A 15969-nucleotide genomic window follows, 5' to 3' on the forward strand; every position below is an offset into this window, starting at 1 on the left:
CAGCACAACAGTCAAATAGTGGAGTGGAGTAGGGGAACAGCAAACAGCCAATAAAGCAGCCCGCCCGCTCGCCTGCCCGCCACAATGGACCTACCTGTGTACACTAGATGGATGTGATGGAATGTACTGTCGTCCCTACATTTCAAGAAGAAGTAAGAATTGCAGTTGCAACAAAGCCTTGCTTGCCTACAAAGAGAGCAGCAATTTGGATTTGTTACTATGTTACCTAGAAGAATAACAAACTGTGCAAGGATGGAGGTTGTAGGAGCAAGGAGAAGTTGTCTGTAAAGTTGGTGGATGCCTATTTTCCATTTTGCAGTCCCTTGTCTCCCTCTTGTGGCCTCCTGGAGGCAACTAGCTGTGCAAAAAAAAGACAGCCTGGCGGCCGGCTGTTGCAGTGTTGCCCTCTCAGGCAACACTGAGTGACTGACTGAGCCTCACCGTCTTATATAAAGTTCAGACGGAACTTTGCACGTGTCATAGTGGAGCCCTCAGGATTCCAGAGCCAGCTTTCTGACATCATAATGGGGCCTCAGAGATAAAAGCCTGGGCCCAGGCAGTGTTGGTCAGTGCTGCTCAGCAGGCAGCACTGGACTGGACTGGATTACAGCTGATACAAGGTGAGAAGGAACAAGGGGTGGCTGTGGGCATGCACTTGCTGCCGCTGCCAGTGTTTATCTGCATGGCAGCAGGGCATTTGGGCGTTGCCAGGAAGGCGTTTTTATGTAGATTCCTCCTCTTTCAGCACTGCATTGTGGTGCAAGCAAAAGAAGCAAATCCTGTCTGGCTTCCTCTCCGGCCTTTATTCACCTCCCGTGTAGCTGTGAGTGTGTGAGCCTGCAGGGCCCCATGGAATTGCCTAGAAGTAGGCTGAATCGCTGCAAGGGCTGAACAGCAGTATCGGGCAGGCTCGGGCAACGCGCGGCCCGTTCGGGTTATCGCTTCTCGGCCTTTTGGCTAAGATCAAGTGTAGTATCTGTTCTTATCAGTTTAATATCTGATACGTCCCCTATCTGGGGACCATATATTAAATGGATTTTTAGAACAGGGAGATGGAAATAGAGCTTGCTCTGTCCACTCCACGCATTGACCTGGTATTGCAGTATTTCCAGGACCGGTGCACCCTTTCCTTATGTGTTGACTAAAAGCAGATTCCAAAAGTGTTTTTTGTCTTTGCTATTGTTTCTGTCTTTCTGAAGGGATCTCCCCTTTTAATCCCATTATTTCAACACCTGTTGGACAATGCATGAGTGATAATGAGCTCATTGATTAAATGCAATTAATGAATAGATTGCCACCTCTTGTTGTGTGTCGTCTGTGTTTCTGTGTTTCCGGCCTTTCACATTGGAACACCTCATTCACCTTCCTTGTCTTCTCTCCGCCCTCCCTTTTAGGTAAGTTAAAGAGCTGCACCTGAGCCAGCCACTGATTGATTGATTGATTGATTGATTGATTGATTGATTGATTGATTGATTGATTGATGCAGCACAACAGTCAAATAGTGGAGTGGAGTAGGGGAACAGCAAACAGCCAATAAAGCAGCCCGCCCGCTCGCCTGCCCGCCACAATGGACCTACCTGTGTACACTAGATGGATGTGATGGAATGTACTGTCGTCCCTACATTTCAAGAAGAAGTAAGAATTGCAGTTGCAACAAAGCCTTGCTTGCCTACAAAGAGAGCAGCAATTTGGATTTGTTACTATGTTACCTAGAAGAATAACAAACTGTGCAAGGATAGAGGTTGTAGGAGCAAGGAGAAGTTGTCTGTAAAGTTGGTGGATGCCTATTTTCCATTTTGCAGTCCCTTGTCTCCCTCTTGTGGCCTCCTGGAGGCAACTAGCTGTGCAAAAAAAAGACAGCCTGGCGGCCGGCTGTTGCAGTGTTGCCCTCTCAGGCAACACTGAGTGACTGACTGAGCCTCACCGTCTTATATAAAGTTCAGACGGAACTTTGCACGTGTCATAGTGGAGCCCTCAGGATTCCAGAGCCAGCTTTCTGACATCATAATGGGGCCTCAGAGATAAAAGCCTGGGCCCAGGCAGTGTTGGTCAGTGCTGCTCAGCAGGCAGCACTGGACTGGACTGGATTACAGCTGATACAAGGTGTGAAGGAACAAGGGGTGGCTGTGGGCATGCACTTGCTGCCGCTGCCAGTGTTTATCTGCATGGCAGCAGGGCATTTGGGCGTTGCCAGGAAGGCGTTTTTATGTAGATTCCTCCTCTTTCAGCACTGCATTGTGGTGCAAGCAAAAGAAGCAAATCCTGTCTGGCTTCCTCTCCGGCCTTTATTCACCTCCCGTGTAGCTGTGAGTGTGTGAGCCTGCAGGGCCCCATGGAATTGCCTAGAAGTAGGCTGAATCGCTGCAAGGGCTGAACAGCAGTATCGGGCAGGCTCGGTGTTATGGAATAAATATATGTATAATGTATCTGGGACCTCAATGAGTGCAATGCTGAAGAGAAGAACATGTATTAGAATATATGTTGGGTATGTGATGGTATAGAACAACCTATAATCAATTATATAAGTGTAATGTATGTACTACTTCAAGGTAGAAGGATAAACGAGTCTATATTTTGGGTATTATTGAAAGGTTATGGAATGTAATAATCTGCAGATGTTCTGCAGAAACTGGAAATTGCGAATTCATTATGTTATGAGGGTACTACCAGGAACTAGGGGGTTTGTTTGCAGGATGGTTTGTTTCTGGGCGTACAGCCAAGATAGATATGGGTAGAACACCGGATTAAAAACTAGATGTAAGGAATAAGAATAATGTACGTAGAGATAAGAATAATGAGGAAAGAAACCACAAGAATGTATACGTGTCTGCACGTAATTATATGATATTTTTACTATATAAACTCTGTGTCTCTGCAAATAAAGTCAGAAGTATTTTTGCCTTGAGAAACGTCTCAGTGTGTCTTTGCTTCTCCGAGCTCGCACCCCCCCACCACCTGATTTGAACCTGCATGGAGATCAAGGCGTAACGTGACCTCATTGCGATCACAGAAATTGGCGCCCGAACAGGGACTTGACCAGAAGGACGGCACCCCACCTAGGGGATCTCCCGGGACTAGAGTGGCGACTCTCCAGACTAAGGAACGTGCAGACCACTGCTGCAGCAAGGTAAGAAGACTTAATTCTTACAAACTCTGCTCTGCACCTTCCTGTCTGGTAGGTCACCTTCCCGGTAGTACTCCTGAGGGATAGAGGGGCCACATGAGGGTATTTTTAGTGTAAAAATCTGGTCAAGTCTATATGTAATCCTACCCTCAGGATAAAGTGCCTGATCTCCATGGCAGTATTTGTATGAATGTTGTAGAAACCCAGTTTTGTGTCACAAATGCATTTTAGAATAAGGAAATTGTTTTTGGGAAAAAACTTCTGATAATCCGGAAAAATGCCGAAAATGTGTGTACAGCATTGAGGTACTTGCGGGGATTATCATGCACTGATTTTCAGCTCAAAATTCCAGAATTTTCTGCAATCCGATAATCCGGCATGTCAAATGAACAGCTTGATTTTACGTTTTCCTTATTATTTGGATCAGGAATATTTGTCATATTACTGTTATGGTGTGGAGGATATCTCCTTGAGTGGTGTTTAAAGTGAATAAGAAGAAAGTAAGCTAGTTATAAAAGGAATTTAATTCTCTGGCCAGAGTAGAAGAAGGTTTAAAAGGGTTTTGAGGGGATAAGTAACTGTATAAAATAGGTGAGAAAGGTAGTGTGGGACTTTCCCTAACAGCCAATAGCCATAGTGTTTGTTAGTGAAGATAAAAACTGAGAGAGAAGGGTAAGAGTCCCCTCCATCATAGCAGGGCTATGGGAAACAGTCACGGCAAACGAGAGTTTGAGGTATGGCATATGGGTGAGCAAGCACCTGTTAAAAGGGTGTAAGCTTACTAGGGGATCGTAAATCCAGAAATTCACCTATCAGGAAAACTACCCCCTACATAACTTAGGGTCTGCCTATAGGCGACCACTTATAACTAGACAATGGGGAACTGGTGTCCCTATTAAGTACGGAAATTAGAAACTGTCTAAAACAGATGAGAATGGAATTCGTCTGTCAGCTAAAATCTGTAACAAGAGTAAGTACGGAAGCTAGAAACTGTCTAAAATAGATGAGAATGGAATTCATCTATCAGTAGCTAGAATCTGTAACAAGAGTACGAGATGAGCACCCCAAAGGACAAACCGCCAAACAGGTAGTAGCAGAAAGAGAAGGTAAAAAGGCAACGCAGGGAACAAAAATAAAAAAAAAAAAAAAAAAATTAATGAAAGCATGTGGTCTAGAATCCCATGGACGGTTAGACGCAGAAAAATGGAATGAATGTTGTGACACAAAACGTGGATGGTTGAAAGATAAAAAGTTACAGGGGAAAGCAGAAGCATGGAGAAAAGTGTCAGAAGAAGTAGTTGTTTTAATGTTGCAAATGACCTTATAGTAAATTCCCATATGGTATAATTTAGAATCAACTAGTGTGACAAGAGAAGGGGGAGGTGAAGAACAGCTGCTAGTGAGATAAGAAATGTAATCTTGTTCTTGAAATGAATGGACACAACATTAAATGCTGATATAGATATTTTGTATGACTTTGTGTCATTTTGTAGATTGAATCAGGAAAAGTGATAAATGTAATAATGTATAAGCAGTCCTTCACAGCCAAACCACCAGACACCTCTGTCTTATATGATGAGACCCTTGATCCTGTCATACATTCTGCACAGAGTGCAGAGTTGCTTGCCCTGATCAAGGCATGAAAACTGGCAGAGGGAAAAAGAGGAGGGCGGCTCCAAGCCGCAGATTGGGCAAAAGGTATTCTGGAGAACAAAGGGAAGTTGGAAGGTAGAAAGTTGATGAAAAGTGCTTTAGAGAGATTTGCAGAAGAGGAAGTTAGGAATAAGAAATGTATTGTATGTATTAGAGAACAGGACCAGCAGACGCCCGGTAATGGCGTCCGTACCTCATGTTGAGTGTGTCCTCATTGTTGGTGGGAAACCCCCTGCGCACTGTTTCCAATGGGAGAGGCTGCCCCCCCCTGCCCCTGATGTGGCCACGCCCGGCCCAACCAAATCAGTATGAAATAATCACCTTGTTAATTTTGTCATTTGTAGTGTTTTTTCTATTTACAGAAGTTCCAGTCTAGTTCACTGATGAAACAACACGTCATCATAATATAGAGATGGTGGCCGTCAGATTGTACTGTTAAACATTAACGTAGATAATTCCTATACAATGGTGTGATAAATGATTGCAGATACGTATGTTGTTTTGCCGGCATTGAAAGTGTTAAGATTGTGAGAAGTTGTGAGAAATGAGTTTGTGACCCCCCTCCCTCCCCCCTAAAGTGTGCTGTGTTTGGGAGGAGGAGGAGGGGGGCTGACTGGGTGCAGTCTGCAGGGCTGATGAGACAAAGGGATCTCAATATGCACTGCTGAGATATATATATATCAGTAATGTCTACAAACTGAAATAAATTTCTTCTCTTTTGCGCAAGCGCTGTTGGTTATAAAAGTTACGATATTTATGTGTTATGATGTGATCAGATTTCATGTGTTTTGATGTTAATTCAGATGTATTAAACTACAGATATTGTGAGACACGGGGTATTGAAAATGTATGTGCCCCCACCGTTATACTGTTTATTGGTTTGCAGTAATTAATGTTATCAGAGATAATATTTTCTGTTTTATTGAATAACTAACTACAATTGTTCTATTTTTGATTTCACATAGAAATTATGTCATTGTAAAGATCAAATGTTTGTCAGGAAAAAGTCATTTTTGTTTCAGGCTGTTGTACATTACAAGGGGTTAAATTAGTGTTATGTTGAGATGTAGTTTTGAACTCTGCTACATCACTCTCGCAGAGTCCACAAAGGGGGGAAGGGTGAAGGAACTGATCAGGTACAATTTTGGTTTATGTGTAAGAGACCATCCCCCTCCAGCAAAGTTACACAGGAGGCGATGTGACGTCACTCACACGAGTCTTTATGGATTTAGATGAGGGAGAAGGCAAAACAAAATTTGTCTGGACATTGTTAATTTGATGTAAAGTTTTTGGGAATGTTTTATTTTGTATTAATCAAGTATTTGCAGAACCTGATAAAAGTGAGATTCTCAAAGTATTCTGCATTATCAGCTGAATGAGGAGGAGTTGTGTTTGGTAGCGGCTTGTGACACCAATCCATGGAGTACCTCTACGCAAGCATATACTTTGTACTGTACTGAACAAAATGGACATGACACTGCGGTTCTCACACAAAGTCATGGACCACAGCAGCGCCCGGTAGCATATTATTCAGCTAGACTAGACCCTGGGGCCCGAGGTTCCCCATCATGTGTGAGAGCTATCATTGCTGTAAATTCAATGTTAAACAAGGCCTCAGATTTGGTCCTGGCATTTCCACCACATGATATTACTGCTATTCTAACTCAAGTACAACCGAAGCATTTGTCCACTGCAAGACATTTGAGATTAACCTGTGCTCTTCTTCTTCCTGAGCAGGTTACTTTACACCGCTGTACTACATTGAACCCAGCTACCTTACTGCCTTTGGAGCAAGGGGGAGAAGACGTAGGTAAAGTATGGTCACAATTTTTGCCTGAAACTGATGAACATGATTGTATGGCCCTTATGGCCCAGGAAACAGTGGGCTTTGCACATATGAAAGATACCCCACTCCAAAAACCCAGACCTAATACTCTTTGTGGATGGTTCAAGGTATTGTGTAGAAGGATCTTTTTTTTTACAGGATATGCAGTAACCACCGAAGATGTAGTCCTAGAAGCAGCCTCCTTACCAGCGTCCCGCTCAGCACAAGAAGCGGAGCTTAAGGCCCTGGCAGCAGCATGCCAACATGCAGAAGGAAAGACAGCAAATATATACACTGACTCTCGATATGCATTTGGGATTGCACACGATTATGGCCCCATATGGAGGGCAAGACAATTTTTGACCTCTGCAGGTACACCTGTAAAGAATGCAGACTTTGTAAAATATTTGATGGCGACCCTGATGTTACCCACAGAAGTAGCAGTAGTAAACAATAAAAGCTCACACTAAGGTGAGTTCACCAGAGACAAAAGGAAATGCTTTGGCAGACCAAGCCGCAAAAACAAGCAGCACAGAAGCTACCCGTGTTAGCAGCCGTATGTCAGATAAAAGATCCAGAGGAAACAAGACCAGCTGTAAGCCCGGAACTACTGCAAAAACTTCAAGGACAAGCAACAGAAGAAGAAAAAGACAAGTGGACGGCCCAAGGAGCAACGCTACGAAAAGATGGCCTCTGGCAGTGCCAGAATAAACTGTGCCTGCCTAAGACAATGTTCCCAATGATGGCCCAGATAACACATGGAGAGACACACCAGTCAAAAACGGCAATGATGGACTTGGTAAACAAGGTGTGGTATGCTCCAGGGTTTAGTGTGATGGCCAGCAGTTTTACACAAGGATGCATGATCTGTGCAACACATAATATTGGAAGAACTGTAAAAGTACCACAGAAGCACACACCCAGACCTATATATCCGTTCCAGAGACTGCAGATAGACTATATTCAATTACCAAAAGTCGGTACCTAGGAGTATGTGCTTGTTTGTATTGATCTCTTTTCAGGATGGCCAGAAGCATTTCCAGTAACCAAAGCTACAGCCGTAGCCACAGCAAAGAAACTGATCAACGAGGTGGTGTGCAGATATGGAGTTCCAGAGGTGAACAAGAGCGACAGAGGAACTCATTTTACGGGTGAAATCATGAACTATGTGTTGTCAGCTCTAGGCATAAGTCAAGCCCTACATACACCATACCATCCACAAAGCAGTGGGAAGGTTGAGAGACTAAATGGGACTCTCAAATTGAAAATCCAAAAAGCAATGGTAGAAACCGGGAAACCATGGACCGAGTGTCTACCATTAGCCTTGTTCTCAGTAAGATACACGCCCACAAAAAGAACAGGTCTCAGCCCATATGAGATCTTATTTGGGTCGGCTCCCAGATTAGGATGTTATTTTCCATAGGTGCTCCAAATGCAGTATGGTAGACTAACAGATTATGTATCAACGCTGAACAAACAATTGAACAAGGTGCATGCACAAGTTTTTGCTTCCATTCCAGATCCTGATTCAGTTGAAGGGACGCATAAGCTAGAACCAGGAGATTGGGTCGTTGTCAAAAGACACGTGAGGAAAAGTCTAGACCCAAGATTTGACGGACCGTTTCAAGTCCTTTTCAAGTTTTACTCGTTACAAGCACCTCAGTGAAGCTCGAAGGAAAGGCAAGCTGGATTCACGCCAGTCATTGTAAAAAGGTTCTTCAGCCAGAAGAATGAAGATCTTTGCGGTTGTTGCGGCGGTTGTTGCGTGTGCTCTTATACAAAAAGGCAGAACTGCTACTTCTGTACACGTAATCAGTACAGAATCACTGGAACAGTTCAGGACAGGGTGGGCGAATGCCACAGTGGATAGAAAGCAGGGTAACTACACCTGTAAGGCCAATGACCCGTGTTATACTACAAATGTGACTACAACCGAAGGGACTTGGAGAAAAGGACCACATGGAGGGACTGTGTACCTTCACATAGACAAAACAGCCAACATTAGCATACAAGAAGAGACGGCTGTTGTTTTGTTGTTATGAACCAGATTTACAGTATCTATAGAAATATACAACCAGTAAAAATAGAAACGAAATGATAAATAAGATTTATGAAAGATGCAACAAGGAGAGGCTCAACTCTACGATTGTAATAAAAGAGACTGATGGGATGATATTATGTATGAATAATAGCCAAATAAGAAATAGAATATATTTTGTATTCTTGATAACAATTTTAAGAGATAGTTTTAAGCCACATATAAGAGTCATGTTAGGTAATGGACAGACATTCTGCCCATAGGAGAGAGAAATGATACGTGGTTATTGTTCCAGCCTGAGTATACTGAGTGTCCACCTAGATGGTGCGCAGGAAGACTAATAGCATTTAATGTGAAAAATCCTACTCTATTATGCAAATGTATTGTTATGCCAATGGTAATGATTGATCCGGTGACATTATTAGGACAATATTGGATGCCGGAAATGAAGGGAACACACATAGATTCTCAAAATAAGACAAGGAATATAGATTTGTGCCAGTTAACAGAGCATGGATATGTATGTAATCGACAGTCAGGGATATATGAACCTTGTCTAATGCAGCACCAGGATAATGTATGCGCACTCACTATAATCCCACAAGCTAACCTACAGGTATATATTGAAGTAGGTCCACAGCATGTATGCTTAATAACTAACGACAAGCAGACCCTTAGCCAGTTTAATCTCACAGGACCATTTTCAGGATGTCTATACAATGTGACGCATTTGACTTGGGGGAACCAAACTATAGTGTTCCTGCCTACTTTAGAAGAAATAATGTCCACTGTATGGGTACCTGAACCTTTGCCCTATGGAAATTTTAGTTTGCCACTGGAAGAGTTAAAACAAGTGTTACAAAAGTCTAAAGACGTAAAGAAATTGATAGCAGCCCATAATGTAACTCTAAGTAAAGTGAAAGTATTGGCTACAATAGCAGCTAGGGAAGTAATAAATTTATCGTCAGCAATAAAAGATGCTAGTGCCCATCATTGGTATGACATATTTACAGGATTTTCCCCCACTGCCACTAAGATACTGCATGTGTTATTCCAACCCTTGATATGTTTCATAATATTGTTTATATTGCTTACATGTTTCAATTGTTATACATTTTGCAAAATAAGGGAAGCATTCAATCAGAGGCCTATACATTATGATGAAAGAGTGTTGTGAGATTACCCCACCTACATACCTGTGTGAATCAAGTGAAGAAATGGATCGAAGCCTTGCTATCAGGAGATAGAAGTAGCATTGGAATTTAGGTGTTGGTAAAATCACAAAAGGAGGGATTGTTATGGAATAAATATATGTATAATGTATCTGGGACCTCAATGAGTGCAATGCTGAAGAGAAGAACATGTATTAGAATATATGTTGGGTATGTGATGGTATAGAACAACCTATAATCAATTATATAAGTGTAATGTATGTACTACTTCAAGGTAGAAGGATAAACGAGTCTATATTTTGGGTATTATTGAAAGGTTATGGAATGTAATAATCTGCAGATGTTCTGCAGAAACTGGAAATTGCGAATTCATTATGTTATGAGGGTACTACCAGGAACTAGGGGGTTTGTTTGCAGGATGGTTTGTTTCTGGGCGTACAGCCAAGATAGATATGGGTAGAACACCGGATTAAAAACTAGATGTAAGGAATAAGAATAATGTACGTAGAGATAAGAATAATGAGGAAAGAAACCACAAGAATGTATACGTGTCTGCACGTAATTATATGATATTTTTACTATATAAACTCTGTGTCTCTGCAAATAAAGTCAGAAGTATTTTTGCCTTGAGAAACGTCTCAGTGTGTCTTTGCTTCTCCGAGCTCGCACCCCCCCACCACCTGATTTGAACCTGCATGGAGATCAAGGCGTAACGTGACCTCATTGCGATCACACTCGGGCAACGCGCGGCCCGTTCGGGTTATCGCTTCTCGGCCTTTTGGCTAAGATCAAGTGTAGTATCTGTTCTTATCAGTTTAATATCTGATACGTCCCCTATCTGGGGACCATATATTAAATGGATTTTTAGAACAGGGAGATGGAAATAGAGCTTGCTCTGTCCACTCCACGCATTGACCTGGTATTGCAGTATTTCCAGGACCGGTGCACCCTTTCCTTATGTGTTGACTAAAAGCAGATTCCAAAAGTGTTTTTTGTCTTTACTATTGTTTCTGTCTTTCTGAAGGGATCTCCCCTTTTAATCCCATTATTTCAACACCTGTTGGACAATGCATGAGTGATAATGAGCTCATTGATTAAATGCAATTAATGAATAGATTGCCACCTCTTGTTGTGTGTCGTCTGTGTTTCTGTGTTTCCGGCATTTCACATTGGAACACCTCATTCACCTTCCTTGTCTTCTCTCCGCCCTCCCTTTTAGGTAAGTTAAAGAGCTGCACCTGAGCCAGCCACTGATTGATTGATTGATTGATTGATTGATTGATTGATTGATTGATGCAGCACAACAGTCAAATAGTGGAGTGGAGTAGGGGAACAGCAAACAGCCAATAAAGCAGCCCGCCCGCTCGCCTGCCCGCCACAATGGACCTACCTGTGTACACTAGATGGATGTGATGGAATGTACTGTCGTCCCTACATTTCAAGAAGAAGTAAGAATTGCAGTTGCAACAAAGCCTTGCTTGCCTACAAAGAGAGCAGCAATTTGGATTTGTTACTATGTTACCTAGAAGAATAACAAACTGTGCAAGGATGGAGGTTGTAGGAGCAAGGAGAAGTTGTCTGTAAAGTTGGTGGATGCCTATTTTCCATTTTGCAGTCCCTTGTCTCCCTCTTGTGGCCTCCTGGAGGCAACTAGCTGTGCAAAAAAAAGACAGCCTGGCGGCCGGCTGTTGCAGTGTTGCCCTCTCAGGCAACACTGAGTGACTGACTGAGCCTCACCGTCTTATATAAAGTTCAGACGGAACTTTGCACGTGTCATAGTGGAGCCCTCAGGATTCCAGAGCCAGCTTTCTGACATCATAATGGGGCCTCAGAGATAAAAGCCTGGGCCCAGGCAGTGTTGGTCAGTGCTGCTCAGCAGGCAGCACTGGACTGGACTGGATTACAGCTGATACAAGGTGTGAAGGAACAAGGGGTGGCTGTGGGCATGCACTTGCTGCCGCTGCCAGTGTTTATCTGCATGAGGCGTTTTTATGTAGATTCCTCCTCTTTCAGCACTGCATTGTGGTGCAAGCAAAAGAAGCAAATCCTGTCTGGCTTCCTCTCCGGCCTTTATTCACCTCCCGTGTAGCTGTGAGTGTGTGAGCCTGCAGGGCCCCATGGAATTGCCTAGAAGTAGGCTGAATCGCTGCAAGGGCTGAACAGCAGTATCGGGCAGGCTCGGGCAACGCGCGGCCCGTTCGGGTTATCGCTTCTCGGCCTTTTGGCTAAGATCAAGTGTAGTATCTGTTCTTATCAGTTTAATATCTGATACGTCCCCTATCTGGGGACCATATATTAAATGGATTTTTAGAACAGGGAGATGGAAATAGAGCTTGCTCTGTCCACTCCACGCATTGACCTGGTATTGCAGTATTTCCAGGACCGGTGCACCCTTTCCTTATGTGTTGACTAAAAGCAGATTCCAAAAGTGTTTTTTGTCTTTACTATTGTTTCTGTCTTTCTGAAGGGATCTCCCCTTTTAATCCCATTATTTCAACACCTGTTGGACAATGCATGAGTGATAATGAGCTCATTGATTAAATGCAATTAATGAATAGATTGCCACCTCTTGTTGTGTGTCGTCTGTGTTTCTGTGTTTCCGGCATTTCACATTGGAACACCTCATTCACCTTCCTTGTCTTCTCTCCGCCCTCCCTTTTAGGTAAGTTAAAGAGCTGCACCTGAGCCAGCCACTGATTGATTGATTGATTGATTGATTGATTGATTGATTGATTGCAGCACAACAGTCAAATAGTGGAGTGGAGTAGGGGAACAGCAAACAGCCAATAAAGCAGCCCGCCCGCTCGCCTGCCCGCCACAATGGACCTACCTGTGTACACTAGATGGATGTGATGGAATGTACTGTCGTCCCTACATTTCAAGAAGAAGTAAGAATTGCAGTTGCAACAAAGCCTTGCTTGCCTACAAAGAGAGCAGCAATTTGGATTTGTTACTATGTTACCTAGAAGAATAACAAACTGTGCAAGGATGGAGGTTGTAGGAGCAAGGAGAAGTTGTCTGTAAAGTTGGTGGATGCCTATTTTCCATTTTGCAGTCCCTTGTCTCCCTCTTGTGGCCTCCTGGAGGCAACTAGCTGTGCAAAAAAAAGACAGCCTGGCGGCCGGCTGTTGCAGTGTTGCCCTCTCAGGCAACACTGAGTGACTGACTGAGCCTCACCGTCTTATATAAAGTTCAGACGGAACTTTGCACGTGTCATAGTGGAGCCCTCAGGATTCCAGAGCCAGCTTTCTGACATCATAATGGGGCCTCAGAGATAAAAGCCTGGGCCCAGGCAGTGTTGGTCAGTGCTGCTCAGCAGGCAGCACTGGACTGGACTGGATTACAGCTGATACAAGGTGTGAAGGAACAAGGGGTGGCTGTGGGCATGCACTTGCTGCCGCTGCCAGTGTTTATCTGCATGGCAGCAGGGCATTTGGGCGTTGCCAGGAAGGCGTTTTTATGTAGATTCCTCCTCTTTCAGCACTGCATTGTGGTGCAAGCAAAAGAAGCAAATCCTGTCTGGCTTCCTCTCCGGCCTTTATTCACCTCCCGTGTAGCTGTGAGTGTGTGAGCCTGCAGGGCCCCATGGAATTGCCTAGAAGTAGGCTGAATCGCTGCAAGGGCTGAACAGCAGTATCGGGCAGGCTCGGGCAACGCGCGGCCCGTTCGGGTTATCGCTTCTCGGCCTTTTGGCTAAGATCAAGTGTAGTATCTGTTCTTATCAGTTTAATATCTGATACGTCCCCTATCTGGGGACCATATATTAAATGGATTTTTAGAACAGGGAGATGGAAATAGAGCTTGCTCTGTCCACTCCACGCATTGACCTGGTATTGCAGTATTTCCAGGACCGGTGCACCCTTTCCTTATGTGTTGACTAAAAGCAGATTCCAAAAGTGTTTTTTGTCTTTGCTATTGTTTCTGTCTTTCTGAAGGGATCTCCCCTTTTAATCCCATTATTTCAACACCTGTTGGACAATGCATGAGTGATAATGAGCTCATTGATTAAATGCAATTAATGAATAGATTGCCACCTCTTGTTGTGTGTCGTCTGTGTTTCTGTGTTTCCGGCATTTCACATTGGAACACCTCATTCACCTTCCTTGTCTTCTCTCCGCCCTCCCTTTTAGGTAAGTTAAAGAGCTGCACCTGAGCCAGCCACTGATTGATTGATTGATTGATTGATTGATTGATTGATTGATTGATTGATTGATGCAGCACAACAGTCAAATAGTGGAGTGGAGTAGGGGAACAGCAAACAGCCAATAAAGCAGCCCGCCCGCTCGCCTGCCCGCCACAATGGACCTACCTGTGTACACTAGATGGATGTGATGGAATGTACTGTTGTCCCTACATTTCAAGAAGAAGTAAGAATTGCAGTTGCAACAAAGCCTTGCTTGCCTACAAAGAGAGCAGCAATTTGGATTTGTTACTATGTTACCTAGAAGAATAACAAACTGTGCAAGGATGGAGGTTGTAGGAGCAAGGAGAAGTTGTCTGTAAAGTTGGTGGATGCCTATTTTCCATTTTGCAGTCCCTTGTCTCCCTCTTGTGGCCTCCTGGAGGCAACTAGCTGTGCAAAAAAAAGACAGCCTGGCGGCCGGCTGTTGCAGTGTTGCCCTCTCAGGCAACACTGAGTGACTGACTGAGCCTCACCGTCTTATATAAAGTTCAGACGGAACTTTGCACGTGTCATAGTGGAGCCCTCAGGATTCCAGAGCCAGCTTTCTGACATCATAATGGGGCCTCAGAGATAAAAGCCTGGGCCCAGGCAGTGTTGGTCAGTGCTGCTCAGCAGGCAGCACTGGACTGGACTGGATTACAGCTGATACAAGGTGTGAAGGAACAAGGGGTGGCTGTGGGCATGCACTTGCTGCCGCTGCCAGTGTTTATCTGCATGGCAGCAGGGCATTTGGGCGTTGCCAGGAAGGCGTTTTTATGTAGATTCCTCCTCTTTCAGCACTGCATTGTGGTGCAAGCAAAAGAAGCAAATCCTGTCTGGCTTCCTCTCCGGCCTTTATTCACCTCCCGTGTAGCTGTGAGTGTGTGAGCCTGCAGGGCCCCATGGAATTGCCTAGAAGTAGGCTGAATCGCTGCAAGGGCTGAACAGCAGTATCGGGCAGGCTCGGGCAACGCGCGGCCCGTTCGGGTTATCGCTTCTCGGCCTTTTGGCTAAGATCAAGTGTAGTATCTGTTCTTATCAGTTTAATATCTGATACGTCCCCTATCTGGGGACCATATATTAAATGGATTTTTAGAACAGGGAGATGGAAATAGAGCTTGCTCTGTCCACTCCACGCATTGACCTGGTATTGCAGTATTTCCAGGACCGGTGCACCCTTTCCTTATGTGTTGACTAAAAGCAGATTCCAAAAGTGTTTTTTGTCTTTGCTATTGTTTCTGTCTTTCTGAAGGGATCTCCCCTTTTAATCCCATTATTTCAACACCTGTTGGACAATGCATGAGTGATAATGAGCTCATTGATTAAATGCAATTAATGAATAGATTGCCACCTCTTGTTGTGTGTCGTCTGTGTTTCTGTGTTTCCGGCATTTCACATTGGAACACCTCATTCACCTTCCTTGTCTTCTCTCCGCCCTCCCTTTTAGGTAAGTTAAAGAGCTGCACCTGAGCCAGCCACTGATTGATTGATTGATTGATTGATTGATTGATTGATTGATTGATTGATTGATTGATTGATGCAGCACAACAGTCAAATAGTGGAGTGGAGTAGGGGAACAGCAAACAGCCAATAAAGCAGCCCGCCCGCTCGCCTGCCCGCCACAATGGACCTACCTGTGTACACTAGATGGATGTGATGGAATGTACTGTCGTCCCTACATTTCAAGAAGAAGTAAGAATTGCAGTTGCAACAAAGCCTTGCTTGCCTACAAAGAGAGCAGCAATTTGGATTTGTTACTATGTTACCTAGAAGAATAACAAACTGTGCAAGGATGGAGGTTGTAGGAGCAAGGAGAAGTTGTCTGTAAAGTTGGTGGATGCCTATTTTCCATTTTGCAGTCCCTTGTCTCCCTCTTGTGGCCTCCTGGAGGCAACTAGCTGTGCAAAAAAAAGACAGCCTGGCGGCCGGCTGTTGCAGTGTTGCCCTCTCAGGCAACACTGAGTGACTGACTGAGCCTCACCGTCTTATATAAAG

General features: G+C 44.1%; 1 long non-coding RNA gene and 5 other non-coding genes across 6 annotated transcripts; all 6 read left to right on the forward strand.

Moving 5' to 3' along the window:
* The first annotated feature begins 937 nt into the window (after positions 1-937).
* LOC142694217 (U2 spliceosomal RNA) lies at positions 938-1128 on the forward strand. The gene has a single exon (XR_012862478.1). It is a non-coding gene; the product is annotated as a U2 spliceosomal RNA (small nuclear RNA).
* Positions 1129-2403: 1275 nt separating this feature from the next.
* On the forward strand, positions 2404-10446 carry LOC142693795 (uncharacterized). The gene is made up of 2 exons (XR_012862099.1): positions 2404-3127; positions 8123-10446. It is a non-coding gene; the product is annotated as an uncharacterized LOC142693795 (long non-coding RNA).
* Positions 10447-10574: 128 nt separating this feature from the next.
* Positions 10575-10765, forward strand: LOC142694218 (U2 spliceosomal RNA). Its single transcript, XR_012862479.1, has one exon. It is a non-coding gene; the product is annotated as a U2 spliceosomal RNA (small nuclear RNA).
* A 1252-nt stretch (positions 10766-12017) lies between these two features.
* Positions 12018-12208, forward strand: LOC142694220 (U2 spliceosomal RNA). The gene has a single exon (XR_012862480.1). It is a non-coding gene; the product is annotated as a U2 spliceosomal RNA (small nuclear RNA).
* A 1277-nt stretch (positions 12209-13485) lies between these two features.
* LOC142694221 (U2 spliceosomal RNA) lies at positions 13486-13676 on the forward strand. The gene has a single exon (XR_012862481.1). It is a non-coding gene; the product is annotated as a U2 spliceosomal RNA (small nuclear RNA).
* Positions 13677-14964: 1288 nt separating this feature from the next.
* LOC142694222 (U2 spliceosomal RNA) lies at positions 14965-15155 on the forward strand. Its single transcript, XR_012862482.1, has one exon. It is a non-coding gene; the product is annotated as a U2 spliceosomal RNA (small nuclear RNA).
* The last annotated feature ends 814 nt before the right edge of the window (positions 15156-15969 follow it).

Source organism: Rhinoderma darwinii, assembly GCF_050947455.1.
Source record: "Rhinoderma darwinii isolate aRhiDar2 chromosome 5 unlocalized genomic scaffold, aRhiDar2.hap1 SUPER_5_unloc_45, whole genome shotgun sequence".
In the NCBI taxonomy this organism is placed as follows: domain Eukaryota; kingdom Metazoa; phylum Chordata; class Amphibia; order Anura; family Rhinodermatidae; genus Rhinoderma; species Rhinoderma darwinii.